We start from the raw sequence: 14,941 nt of genomic DNA, 5'->3' as shown, positions 1-14,941 counted from the left end.
GAGGTCCTGGTCCATGACTGGGATCCCTAGGAGCTACTACCAAATAAATAAATAAATCAACAGCTCTCACTGTTAGGAAGTTTTATCCTGATATTCAGCCTAAGTTTTCATATTGTTAATTTCATCTTATTACAGCTAATTATACCTCATTTGACTACCCTAGAGTAATTTTTCTCTCATATTGGTATTTATACCCTTCAGAGAGTTATAGATCATTACCATGTCTGACCACCTCTTAGCTGCCATTCAGACATGCTGTACATATTTATCTCTTTTAATCTTTCTTTGTAAATTACACCTTCCAGCCCTCTAATCATTTTGTTCTTCTTTGCATTCCCTCCAGTTACATCTACATCTTCATGGGACTGGGTGCCCTGAACTGAGGGTATGGCTACACTTACGAGTTGCAGCGCTGGTAGTTTGCAGCGCTGGTCATCCAGCTGTGTAGGAGCAGTGCTGGTTTGTGGCCACACTCACAGCTACCAGCGCTGGTGTGTGGCCACATTTGCAGCATTTGCAGCGCTGTTGGGAGTGATGCATTATGGGCAGCTATCCCAGTGTTCAAGTGGCAGCAACATGCTTTTCAAAAGAGGGGGGTGGGGTGAGGTGTAGTGTGACAGGGAGCGTGGGGAGAGAGAGAGAGTGGATTTTTGGAGCCAACACTGTGTGTTAGCTTCCTGCCTTGAAAAAATCAGAAAATGTTTCCGACCCCTTAGTCTTAACTCTTAATTGCAAACAGCCTGCATCTTCTCTGTCAAGCAAACACTCACTCCCTGCCTGCCTCATTCACAGGGGTTATCTCATTTGATTGATCACAGCAAACAGGAGCTGTGTTGGTTTTTTAGATAAGCAGCTCCGGGAGCTCTGAGTTCACAACAAAACAAAGAGAGGCTGCATAACAAAACAAAGAGAGTAATTTAGTTAAAAGCATTCTGGGATATCTGCTAATACCCTGAAGGCCAATAACAGCGCTGGTGTGTGTCCACACTTGATGAGCAGCGCTGGATCACCAGCGCTGCAATGCTTATTCCCCATGCAGACCCAGGTGTACGGCCAGCGCTGCAGCCAGGGAGTTGCAGCGCTAGATGTGCCCTGCAGGTGTGGACACTTACTAATTGCAGCGCTGGAAAGCCTCCACCAGCGCTGCAAATCTCAAGTGTAGCCATACCCTGAATGCACTAGTACAGGTGCAGATTCAGCAGAGATGTATTCAAGATAGTCTGGAATCATTCTGTTTTGAAAAGATGTATTTTGTTAACCTTAGCAGATTTTTTGTATACTCCAAGAAAACAAATGAATAAATCACCTCTATTCTTGTGTAAAAAATCCACCTGAATTCATAGGGCTAGTCTCCCTATGTCTGTTGTATTAATAACAAATACAGTCTACAGAGGTTATCCTATACCATGGCAGAGCAGCATTTGGTCATATTATTACCCAAAATTCTGCTTCTTACAGTGAATACCAAACACAAGGTTCAAAAATTAGAATACATTTTACCTCCTAGACTACCACAAATGCAACGAACCCAGCACCTGTTGGGAGAGCATGCCTTTTGTCACTCAACAGCAACTCTTTCAAGTGACTGAACACTTGCACTGACAAGCTCCAAAAGATGGTTTGAAGGCTGGTGGCAAAAAGAGTCTCAGAGGGGAAGCTATGAAGTAGGGAAAGGGGAAGGTTCAGAGCTTTTGCAGGAAGCCTTCCCCAAGGAGGAGCAGAATACCTGTGGCTGTTTGTAATTACAGAGCATTAAAGCATGTTCAGCCAAGTAGATCTGACCACTGGCTGAACATCCTTAACCCTTTCATCTGGAAGAAAGTTGAAATGGGACAGCTCTGTATTAATGGATCACTCCTAACTGCCTGTTGTGAAGGACATGGAAACTGCCTGCAATAGTTTAAATATTGTATTTTTTTTGAGTGTTATTGTCTTGTTTGCTACATGATTCCAAAGGCCTTTAGCTCCTGCAGGAATTAATCATGTGAGCAGGAAAGCAGATAATAGCTTCTGATGGTCCTATTTACCAATACTTAAAAGACAACACAGGGGTCATTCATGTTAAGTATAATCTCTGACCATGCTGAATTCAACCTCTGGCTTGTGACCATATGAATAAATATGAATACCATATGTGGGTAGAGGGGATCCAGGTGAGAAAATGAAACAAAGAACTTTGTGGTGAATAAAAAGTCCCTGAAAGACATGAGAGAGAGAGAGACAGACTGAACCTCCAGTTCCCAAAGGTTGGGATGTCTAGGATATACTAGGCCTACTTAAACTTTTAGGCAAGAATCAGACGTGTGTAGACCTTTTATGATGTCAAACCTTCGTTTCTCTTGCCATGTTGTGCTCCTACTGCTATGATTAAACAATACCCTGTTCTGAAGCGAAGGACCAGCTGCTGAATTGCTGCCGAAGACTGAAGCGGCAGCGGTAGAGCTGCAGATCGCAAGGGCAGCTCTTTTTATTTTTCCCCCTCCCCACTTTTTGCTGCTTGGAGCGGCAAAAACCCAGGAGCCGGCCCTGCAGCTCAAGAAGGGCAGACTTGCAGGCAGCCAATCCCTGTTGGGCATGCTGGGCACCCATGGTTGGTACACAGGGTACTGGAGCCATGGGCCCGGTCTAAGAGTGAGAGAATCATGGGATTCAAAACTGAAAGAGTTGAAGGAACAGGGCTCATCATCTATATGAATGCACTCGGAGAGACCAGAGAGGGATCAAAGGTGTACTGAGTCCTGAACTGTGACACCTGTTTCCAAGGAGATGGGAGTGGAAAGACAGGGTGAAGAAGTGGAAGGGTTCCAGCTATTTTAAACAAAAATACATAGATTTTTTTTTAAAAAAATCAATCAACGGATGGGTTATGAAGTGTTGAAATAAAGTCAGCATTTACAAGTGATTGCCACCCGGAGGCATGTGACATTCTGCAGTGTTTTCCTATACTGCAAAGACGGGATAACTGCAAGATCTCAAATACCGTTGTGTAGTTAATATGGGTGCATGCTGACTTTTAATGGCCACCATTACAATTGACTGCTACTTGCACTAATTCACGTGTCATCAGAACAATGCCTTGTAGGGAACCAAAATATTGATGACTGTGGAGCTGAGCATGTCTGTGTTTTGCAGCTTTCCAAAGACTCCCGTTGTGACATCATAGGTAAGTGCAGGCAACCTTCTAAAGCTATATGTCATTTCATAATGAACAGTCATTTCACTCAACTTTGAAATTAGATTAAGAAAACATGTATCCACTGCTCATTCACTTTCATTCCTGAAGACTTTTCCAGGAAACTGGGATTTATTCTAGATATGATTAGGCTCAACATAAGCTACAATACATTTAAACAAAGGTCTGTAACCACAGCTTCCCAACAGAAGTCAGTTAGTAGCCCTGGTCTCTGAGTTCATGCACACTTTCCAAGAAGCAGACTCCCATATATGTTCTTGATTTAACAGTGAACAGAGCTGTTCTTCTCAGTCACATTGGTGTAAATCAGAAGAAACTCACAATTAAGTCAATAGAACTAAACACGTATGAAACCAGAGTAAGTAAGATGAAGATCCAGGCCTCAGTGTTTAAAGCAGCATAGCATAACTAGTGCCTGTGGGAAGCAACCAGCTTGCTTAATATGGGAAGATGGCCTTTGTTGTTGTTGATGAGAATGTGCAACATCTTGACCAAAGATCAAGCTAGAAAGTGAATTACAATTATGCAATTTTACAAATAGTCCAAGCAAATTAGGCAAAAATATTCAGCTAGTTTTAAGTAATTCGCTATAAAAAATTTATTTGGCTTCAAAGAATTATAGCTGATAATTTAGGACACTTCTCCACTTCAATCCTATTATTAAACACATTCACTGTACTGATCCATATATATAGATCTGGAGGTTTCACTTTTACTGAAACAGGTATTCAATCAAAAGAAACATTGTTCTAATGTAATGCTATTATCTTGTCATTTAATTCTGCAATGATAAGTGAATACTAGATTTTGATTATCATCAGACAATCTTAACATGCAATTCAGGGTTCTGTTATGAACAGGCAATGATGAGTAATCTGTATGATTAAGGAACCATATGAGTTCTTAGGTTATTGATGGTGCCACAAAGAGTACTCATAATACCTTAAAAATGATGAAACAGCTAATGTTACTAAAAAAGTAGGCTAAACAATTTAATTAGAAAAACTGTTACACCAACTTCCAGAATGGTTATATACAATGTTTTGTAATGCAATTTACAACTTTGACGTAACTTGAAAATATTAAACTAGATAGCAAATGGATTTAAGTGGAAAACTGAACAGCCTACATCTTAGTTTATGGAGCAATTTCTGCTCAATTCTGTGAAGAATAAATGCTATATATTGCACAGCAATTACATACTGAAACTTTACATGCTACGGATAACAATGTCCAGTTCTGACATATTTCCCCATTCAACAAATGAAAAATAAAACTGTAAAATATATAACACGTGTTTTGCAAATTGTGTGCTTAATAATTATATTATTTTACATTTATGGAGCACCAAGATCCCGAAATGCTTTACACACAACAAGTAGATGAATCAGTTAACTTACCACTGAAATACAATCTGTTCTTGGACAAGATGCAGCAGGTGTTTAATAGTGTACAAGAACAATTCAGTTTTGGACAGGAAGTGAAGAATACCATATCGAATTGAAACTTCAGAGGATTTAGTTAGGCAGAATGAAAGTACATAAATTAGAATTTCTCTTCTACTATGTAAGGTTCCATGAGGTCTTAAAGGGTATGAATGGTTAGCATTTAAAAAAAAAAAGTCTCAGGAAAGATGGTATTGCAAACAGTACAGAGCCCCTCAATACCTTGCTGGGGGCACTGGTTCAACACTCTCTCATAGGGAAAAGTTCTACCTGTTGAGTCATTAATGCCACTTTCCATGAGATTCTAGATTTTCTTTGAAGAGCTCCCATCCAAATAGTAGTGAGACCATAGCCAAAGATGGAAAGACTAAGGAGTGGGGGATGGAGGGGAAGCCATGCTTGCATAAATCAGTTTTTAAATTAATCAAGCTGTAAGGTTTTACTTCTAAATAAAGCTTGAAAATTAATTTGCTAATGTCTGCTCAGGGCTTTTAATGTGTAAAGGAATACAAGTGCTACATATACATACATTATATATATATATATATATATATATACACACACTTTACTTTTAAAATTACATGTTCTTAATATCAGAGGGGTAGCCGTGTTAGTCTGGATCTGTAAAAAGCGACAAAGAGTCCTGTGGCACCTTATAGACTAACAGATGTATTGGAGCAGAAGCTTTTGTGGGTGAATAACCACTTCGTTAGACGCACGTGATGGAAATTTCCAGAGGCTAGTTCAATCAGGGAGGATGAGGCCCTCTTCTAGCAGTTGAGGTGTGAACACCAAGGGAGGAAAAACTGGTTTTGTAGTTGGCTAGCCATTCACAGTCTTTGTTTAATCCTGAACTGATGGTGTCAAATTTGCAAATGAACTGAAGTTCAGCAGTTTCCTTTTGGAGTCTGGTCCTGAAGTTTTCTTGCTGCAGGATGGCTAACTTTAAATCTGCTATTGTGTGTCCAGAGAGGTTGAAGTGTTCTCCTACAGGTTTTTGTATATTGCCATTCCTAATATCTGACTTGTTCCTAATATCTAACCTCGTTATCTCTAGACTGATTCTTGCCTGCATATTTATACCTACCTCTGGAAATTTCCACCACATGCGTCTGACGAAGTGGGTATTCACCCACGAAAGCTCATGCTCCAATACGTCTGTTAGTCTATAAGGTGCCACAGGACTCTGTCGCTTTTTACATGTTCTTAATAGGCAATTTAGAGGGGAACAAGAGAATTTTCATGTCCACTTAGATACATCATTATTTAAAGTGAACACCAATTACACTATAAGACAAAAAAAATCCAAGCGTTCTTCTTGAACCACAAAGTGAGTAGAATTTGACATAGCTAGTCATCTGGCATGCTGTGATTCTTGCTTATTTTGCCAAATGTTGTTTTCTGATTTCTTCACTCTGCTTCTTTCTGTTTGTTGTAATTACTTACTGTCTGTGATGTTATACTTCATATGTACGTATTTTGGGGCAGGGACTGCCATGCTACTTTATTATACATTTGTACAGTGCCTAGCACAATGGGATCTTGGTCTCTAGGTGCTACCTCAATACAGATAATAACAGAATAATGCAGAAATGCTGCATGCAAAATTACAGTACTAAAACATATGGGCTAGAATCTGGCTCTGTTCCCTCTGAGTCACTCTTTCAGTGCAAAGGGGAAAACAACTGGCTGTTATCTCCCCTGCTTGGAATTCCCCAATATTGCGAAGTCCCATGTGGGTTCAGAGACAGTGTAGCGAGTGCCTATCCAGCTCCCATAACCACTGGACCCCATTAGGCTAAGCACCATACAAACACATAGTTGAAAAGTGGTGAAAAAAATTGAGCTAGTCAAAATGCTAGAGAAAACAATCCTGCATCAGCTGGAATTTAGACAAAAATATAACAATTCTTTTCAATATCTGATTTCAACGATCTACTTATATTCTAATTCATTTTCATGGAGCTGCATCTCCATGATATGTGGAGAGAATGGCTTGTGGGATTAAGAATGGATTAGGGGAAACTTTCACTCGTATATCCCTGGTTTCAAACCAGTCCAGGTCACTAGTGACTAAAAGTTACTATTATAGCCAGTTGCAAAATGCAGAAAAAAAAATCATCAAAAGTCTTGGAATTTTTCCATTAACATTTTTTGTTGAAATTTCAAATTTTCTAAAGATTTTGACCACTCTAAAAACTGGCTAAAATATAGGGGGGGGGGGGAATCCAGATAAATTCCAACCAGTTCTAGATATCTGATGGCTGTTTGCTGACTTCCAGTCAATTTACAGCAGACAGTTATATGCATCTCAAAACCACCACCGAAACTGGAACTTGGCAAAGAAGCCAATGAATAAAGGGACTGTGAAGACTCATTGGATTGCCTTTCCCACCCACATCTCTAGCAGTTTACATTTTTTAAATAGATGGGCACAGCACTGATGATGTCATTTTCTGTGGAATGTGTAACTGCTGTAAATTCTAGGCTGTAAGGAAATTAAAAATATAATATGAATCTATCTTCAAACATTTAAGACTCAGAAAACATTCCATCATTCTTACCGAACATCTGCCCTGTATTTAAAAAGACTATGGAAATTTTCAAAATTACCACTCTTTAACTTGATTTCCCTCCCACGTTGTTCTTCCTTGATGTCTCTCTCGATTACATTATTTTTGGAACTGCAATTGTATATTTTTTTTAGGAGATTTGATTGCAATGTTGGCACAGAACACTTTTTAGATTTCTTCAGTTTGTCCAGTGTTGAAGAAGACTGCTTATACATTTAGAAGAATATTATACTATGATAAAATATCAGTTACTTAAATTAAAAATTCTCATAGCCCACCCCAAAGCTGACTTTTGGGGCCTTGATGATAGATCAGGGTAAGCAAGACATATGTGGACATAAAACCGTTCTATAATATTGTGAGAAGGGATTGAATAATAAAATCATTTAACAAAGTGGAAACAATGTGGTCTAGTGGTTAGGCCAGGGAGGTCTGCAAGTCAGGACTCCTGGGTTCTATTCTTCTCTACTATTGCCACGCTTCATGACTTGCCTAAATCACTGAAATGCTCTGTGCCTCGGTTTCATTATTATAAAACAAGTACAATATTTATCACATAGAAGTGTTGTGAAGCTTCATTTGTTAATACGTTCCATCTGAGGCTCTCAAAAAGGGTTATAGAAATTTCATTTACTGAAGGGGAAACTAATATACTTGTGTGTTCAATTAAATAATTTATGGTAGCAATGGGATGCGAGGTGTATTCTCCCTGCTTCCAACCTCCAACTCTCTAAAATCAGGGCTGGAACTCAGTATATGGTTAAATAGCTACATCTTTGACACACAGTTTGCTTTATTAATGTTACAATCTATACTAACAAAATCTAAATGTTGTTACTATCTAGTCACACTTCAGAAAACTAAAGATTAGGAGAAGGAAACATAGTCATCACAAATATTTCCCCCAATGAGTTGTTCTGAAATTACGCACCCCAAGACAAGAATTCTGATAGGTGTGTAACATTTCATTAGGTTCAGCTGTAAAGTGCTTCTTAAAGAAAGGACGTACAGGCTGCAAATTACTAGTACCACCAGAACAACCTTCAGTCTAGGCTTCACTCAGCCAACATGTCACCAGGATAATGAACATATTCAAGTATAGTGTATCAAAATCCCAATATCTTCACTAGATCAGAGTCATTATTTTGAAACAAGCCCATCTCTGACTCTAATAATAGAATTACAAATCCACTGAGGAAGGCCGTCTCTGGAGAACAGCAATTATTAAAGATGGTCTCTCAAAGTATAGGGCCCTGGAATAATTTCATTCCACACTCCAGAACATACCCAATGGGATATTTTTTGGTGAGAGAATACTATGATAAAAATCTACTCATCCTCTGCAACAAGTAGGAAGCTTTCCTAGGTGAATACCTTTCACTTTTTAATTATCTGAGCTTTTATTATAAACAGACTAAATTTCTAGTCTTTAGAAATTATAGCTCCAAAGATTATCCTCTAAGGAGCACAAATCAATGCAACGCTGCCTTCTGAAATCTACTGACAGACAGCCCCAGTGCCTCAGCTGGTGCCCAGGATTTTTCCAAGCTATAGCAGAAAGAAAACTGACTAGAGTCTTGATCATTTTCACTGCCTCTGTGGCAGTGCAACTGAAAAGAAATAGGTCAGTTTCATTCTACAGCTGCTGCTTGGGAAAGCTTTAAGCAACAGTGAAGGAATGCACTGGTGCTGTTCTGGGAAGGAGGAAGCTGGCTTTCATTTCTCTGTAGCTGCGGGTACAAAAGATTCTTGGTTTCTCACATGGGCATTGTTGGTCAGTGCCACCCCCTCCCTATCTTTCATGTCAGTCTTGGACTAATAGATTCAGTCCTTCACTTAGTAGGTATCTGGTAAAACTATGAAGGACTATGTACATATGCATGGACAGTGGTGGCGGTAGGCAGGAAAATGCAGTACTGAGAGAGTGAAAGATTTTTGGGGAGATCAGAGGTAGGAGAAAAACCCCCAAAATATATAGGAGGAGGTAGAGAATAAAATGCAGAAATAGAGAAAGATAAGAAGTGGAGATAGATAAGAGGCAAGTGACACCAAAGGCAACTCAGGAAATGATACACCATGATCTATTACAGAAAAGATAAGGAAAAAAATGTGGATTGAAGCCAGAAAGGGAAAGAAGGTATAATAGAAGATGTAGTAAGTTACATATACAAATATTAAATAGAAAATTGACTAATGATGTTACAGTTAAAAACATCACATAACTCTTCCTTTTTATTATTGAGGGGGATGTTTGGCCATCAGAGTGTGAGAGTACATGTATGTTTCACCTGCAGCTAGTAGGCTTAAGTCCTTTGGTTCATAAGTGTGAGGTAGTTTTTTCAAACCCTACAGAGACACACCATGGTTCTTATCAAGAAGCAAAAGGGAGACCTTTTGTGTTAAGAGCACAAGCCCCTAATACTTAAGCTACAGAGGAGCTCCTTTTTGCTATGAATAAATAGAAGGCTATTATGGTGCACAGATCTAGTTGCTAGAGCAGTGGTTCTCAACACGCAGGCCGCTTGAGGCCCAATCAGCATGTAGCTGTGGCTCAAGTGACATCATCAAGTAGTATATATATTGTGTGGATGCAGCCCATGCGGGCAGCACGCAGAACCCCCTGACCCCTCTGCCTAGGAGCTGGACACGCTGGCTGCTTCTGGGAGCCACCTGAGGTAAGCACTGCCCAGCTGGAGCCTGCACGCTGAACCCCCTCCTGACCCCAACCCCCTGCCCCAGGTCAGACCCTCCCCCGCACCCAAATTCCCTCCCAGAGCCAACACCCCATGTCCCCTCCTGTACTTCAACCCCCTGCCCCCACCCTGAGCCTGCTCCTGCACCCCAAACCCCCAGCCCCACCCCAGAGTCCACACCCCCTCCTGCACCCCAACCCCCTGTCCCAGCCCAGAGCCCCCTCCTGCAATCTGAACCTCTCATTTCTGGCCCCACCCCGAAGCCTGCACCTACAGCCAGAGTCCTCTCTCCCTCCTGCACCACGAGCCCCTGCCCACAGAAAGTGAGGGAGGGTTGGGGAGAGGGAGCGACGGAGGGAGGGGGGATGGAGTGAGTGAGGGCGGGGCCTCAGATAAGGGGCAGGACAGGGGCGGGACTTTGGGGAAGGGGCAGGGCACAGGTGTTTGGTTTTGTGCGATTCGAAAGTTGGCAACCCTATAAATAAAATTTCAATTATCCCCATATTGACTGGGAACATTTCACTTCAGGACGAAATGCAGAGATAAAATTTCTCGATACTTTAAATGACTGCTTCATGGAGCAGCTGGTACGGGAACCCACAAGGGGAGAGGCGACTCTAGATTTAATCCTGAGTGGAGCGCAGGAGCTGGTCCAAGAGGTAACTATAGCAGGACCGCTTGGAAATAGTGACCATAATACAATAGCATTCAACATCCCTGTGGTGGGAAGAACATCTCAACTGCCCAACACTGTGGCCTTTAATTTCAAAAGGGGGAACTATACAAAAATGAGGGGGTTAGTTAGACAAAAGTTAAAAGGTACAGTGACTAAAGTGAAATCCCTGCAAGTTGCATGGGCCCTTTTTAAAGACACCATAATAGAGGCCCAACTTCAATGTATACCCCAAATTAAGAAAAACAGTAAAAGAACTAAAAAAGAGCCACCGTGGCTTAACAACCATGTAAAAGAAGCAGTGAGAGATAAAAAGACTTCCTTTAAAAAGTGGAAGTCAAATCCCAGTGAGGCAAATAGAAAGGAGCACAAACTGCCAACTTAAGTGCAAGAGTGTAATAAGAAAAGCCAAAGAGGAGTTTGAAGAACGGCTAGCCAAAAACTCCAAAGGTAATAACAAAATGTTTTTTAAGTACATCAGAAGCAGGAAGCCTGCTAAACAACCAGTGGGGCCCCTTGACGATGAAAATACAAAAGGAGCGCTTAAAGATGATAAAGTCATTGCGGAGAAACTAAATGGATTCTTTGCTTCAGTCTTCACGGCTGAGGATGTTAGGGAGATTCCCAAACCTGAGCTGGCTTTTGTAGGTGACAAATCTGAGGAACTGTCACAGATTGAAGTGTCACTAGAGGAGGTTTTGGAATTAATTGATAAACTCAACATTAACAAGTCACGGGACCAGATGGCATTCACCCAAGAGTTCTGAAAGAACTCAAATGTGAAGTTATGGAACTATTAACCAAGGTTTGTAACCTGTCCTTTAAATCGGCTTCGTACCCAATGACTGGAAGTTAGCTAATGTAACGCCAATATTTAAAAAGGGCTCTAGGGGTGATCCTGGCAATTACAGACCGGTAAGTCTAACGTCGGTACCGGGCAAATTAGTTGAAACAATAGTAAAGAATAAAATTGTCAGACACATAGAAAAACAAACTCTTGAGCAATAATCAACATGGTTTCTGTAAAGGGAAATCGTGTCTTACTAATCTATTAGAGTTCTTTGAAGAGGTCAACAAACATGTGGACAAGGGGGATCCGTAGACATAGTGTACTTAGATTTCCAGAAAGCCTTTGACAAGGTCCTCACCAAAGGCTCTTACGTAAATTAAGCTGTCATGGGATAAAAGGGAAGGTCCTTTCATGGATTGAGAACTGGTTAAAGGACAGGGAACAAAGGGTAGGAATTAATGGTAAATTCTCAGAATGGAGAGGGGTAACTAGTGGTGTTCCCCAAGGGTCAGTCCTAGGACCAATCCTATTCAATTTATTCATAAATGATCTGGAGAAAGGGGTAAACAGTGAGGTGGCAAAGTTTGCAGATGACACTAAACTACTCAAGATAGTTAAGACCAAAGCAGACTGTGAAGAACTTCAAAAAGATCTCACAAAACTAAGTGATTGGGCAACAAAATGGCAAATGAAATTTAATGTGGATAAATGTAAAGTAATGCACATTGGAAAAAATAACCCCAACTATACATACAACATGATGGGGGCTAATTTAGCTACAACGAGTCAGGATCTTGGAGTTATCGTGGATAGTTCTCTGAAGATGTCCACGCAGTGTGCAGAGGCGGTCAAAAAGCAAACAGGATGTTAGGAATAATTAAAAGGGGATAGAGAATAAGACTGAGAATATATTATTGCCCTTATATAAATCCATGGTACGCCCACATCTCGAATACTGTGTACAGATGTGGTCTCCTCACCTCAAAAAAGATATTCTAGCACTAGAAAAGGTTCAGAAAAGAGCAACTAAAATGATTAGGGGTTTAGAGAGGGTCCCATATGAGGAAAGATTAAAGAGGCTAGGACTCTTCAGTTTGGAAAAGAGGAGACTAAGGGGGGACATGATAGAGGTATATAAAATCATGAGTGATGTTGAGAAAGTGGATAAGGAAAAGTTATTTACTTATTCCCATAATACAAGAACTAGGGGTCACCAAATGAAATTAATAGGCAGCAGGTTTAAAACAAATAAAAGGAAGTTCTTCTTCACGCAGCGCACAGTCAACTTGTGGAACTCCTTACCTGAGGAGGTTGTGAAGGCTAGGACTATAACAATGTTTAAAAGGGGACTGGATAAATTCATGGTGGCTAAGTCCATAAATGGCTATTAGCCAGGATGGGTAAGAATGGTGTCCCTAGCCTCTGTTCGTCAGAGGATGGAGATGGATGGCAGGAGAGAGATCACTTGATCATTGCCTGTTAGGTTCACTCCCTCAGGGGCACCTGGCATTGGCCACTGTCGGTAGACAGATACTGGGCTAGATGGACCTTTGGTCTGACCCGGTACGGCCTTTCTTATGTTCTTATGTTCTTATAAGTTGAGCACCATTGTGCTAGAGGGAGACATGATAACAAGCATTGAGGGACAGGTCCAGGTTCACAGGTGACAGAAAAAAGGAGGTCTGAAAGCAGAAGGCTGTGTCTGAGGACACAGAACCAACCTACTCTGGGTCAATAATACCTTTTTTCACAATAAGCTTCCACAAGGATCTCTTTATTCTGTAAAATACCCTCACCCCTTTGTTTAGGCAACATATTGGTAAAGAACCCTGTTCTAGTTCTGTCTGTGCACATAATACATCATATATTAGGTTAGGATGGAAACAGTAGATATCAAATTGAAAAAGCTTACTGTGTGTGACAGCGAGGGGGGGCCGGGGCGCTAACAATTAGGACTCTCCTCCCCATTTTTATTTTTAAAAAATTCCTTGTTAGTAAACTTCTTCTATGGAAAGAACAGCTCAGACAATTCCTAAAGGCAATGTCACATATATGCCTGTCCAGAATGTTTTTACACACACATTTGTTACCATCAATTCTATAAGATTTTTTACTGCAGCTTCTGATTTGTGCCAGCAGCAGCTCCTTACCGTCATGACTACTAAAATTCACCAAATGCTAGTAAAGATATTTATGTCCATAGATGGATCTAGGAAGAGAATTATTTCCATTACTGGTAGATGCAGTAAGTAATTTGTAAACAAGACAGAAGGGAACTATTCACCATAATATTCCACATCTCATAAAGAAGAAAAATACAATGTTCTCAGTATTTAGTGTTATATCTCAAATACAATAGATTTTCATTGTGTCAGCAATGTCCTATGGACATTTTAACAAGCGGTTACCATAGAAAATTTCCCCTTTAATCTACAATCAACCTTGTGTGGCAGGAATACAAGTGCTTCTAGAGACAAGGGGTGAAGGACTAGGAAATCTATCCATAAACAAGAATAGCCTAAGAAACAATCATAAAACACTTGCCAAACAATGTTAAGTGTCATATGATGGAAATCTTTATACACTACTTTGTTCCTGGTGAGTATATTGAGAATGCAGCATAGTGTTCATTTTGCATAATTTGGAGTGAAGCAAAAATCATGTAGGGGGTTCAGCATATACATCTGAAGCTGTCAAGGCCCAGTCAAAATCATTTGATGTAAATAACTTAAGAATATAAGAATGTAAGAGCTGCCATACTGGGTCAGAGCATAGTCCATCTTGCCCAATATCCCATATTTCAGAGTGGCCAATATCAGAGCTTCCGGTGTAGTGTATAGAACACAGCAATTATGGAATGATCTAGCCATCTTACACTCCTAGCTTCTGGTGTGTGGTTATCCCCCTGACCATCTTGGCTAACAACCATCAATGGACCTATCCAAGGGCGGCTCTAGACATTTTGCCGCCCCAAGCATGGAGGTCTGCTGAAGCCACGGGACCAGCAGACCCTCCGCAGGCACACCTGCGGGAGGTCCACCGAAGCCGCGGGACCAGTGGACCCTCCGCAGACAAGCCGCCGAAGCCTCCCTGCCTCCCGCCCTAGCGGCGACCGGCAGAGCGCCCCCCCGCGGCTTGCCGCCTCAGGCATGCGCTTGGAGCGCTGGTGCCTGGAGCCGCCCCTGGACCTATCCTTCCATGATTTTATCCAGTTCTTTTTTGAACTAGTTACACTTTTGGCCATCACAATATCCCATACCAATGAGTTCCACAGCTTAATTGCGCATTGTGTGAAAAAGTACTTCCTTTTGTTTGTACTTCCGCTGCCTATTAATTCCATCAGGCGACCTCTGTTTTTTGTGTTGTTGGAAAGGATAAACAGCTGTTTATTCATTTTTTCCACACCATGCATGATTTTATGGACCTCTATCAGCCCCCACCACCAGTCATCTCTTTTCTAAGATGAACAACCCGTATCTTTTTAGTCTCTTCTCATATGGAAGGCGTTCCATGCCCGTGGTCATCTTTGTTGCCCTTCTCTGAAATTTTTGCAGTTCCACTATTATCTTTTTGA

At 41.0% G+C, this 14,941-nt stretch overlaps 2 protein-coding genes across 6 annotated transcripts in view; one reads left to right on the top strand and one right to left on the bottom strand.

Annotated features, from left to right (window-relative positions):
• BABAM2 (BRISC and BRCA1 A complex member 2) overlaps positions 1-14,941 on the top strand; it is a 425,434-nt gene that overhangs the window by 75,204 nt on the left and 335,289 nt on the right. The window lies entirely within an intron of this gene.
• The window catches only part of RBKS (ribokinase), a 99,659-nt gene that overhangs the window by 71,756 nt on the left and 12,962 nt on the right, over positions 1-14,941 (bottom strand). The gene's annotated exons all lie outside the window — the stretch shown is intronic.

Source organism: Mauremys reevesii, linkage group 3 (genome assembly GCF_016161935.1).
Source record: "Mauremys reevesii isolate NIE-2019 linkage group 3, ASM1616193v1, whole genome shotgun sequence".
NCBI classification, from domain to species: domain Eukaryota; kingdom Metazoa; phylum Chordata; order Testudines; family Geoemydidae; genus Mauremys; species Mauremys reevesii.
Note: the sequence above shows the minus strand (reverse complement) of the source record. Positions and strands in the feature narration are given on the sequence as shown.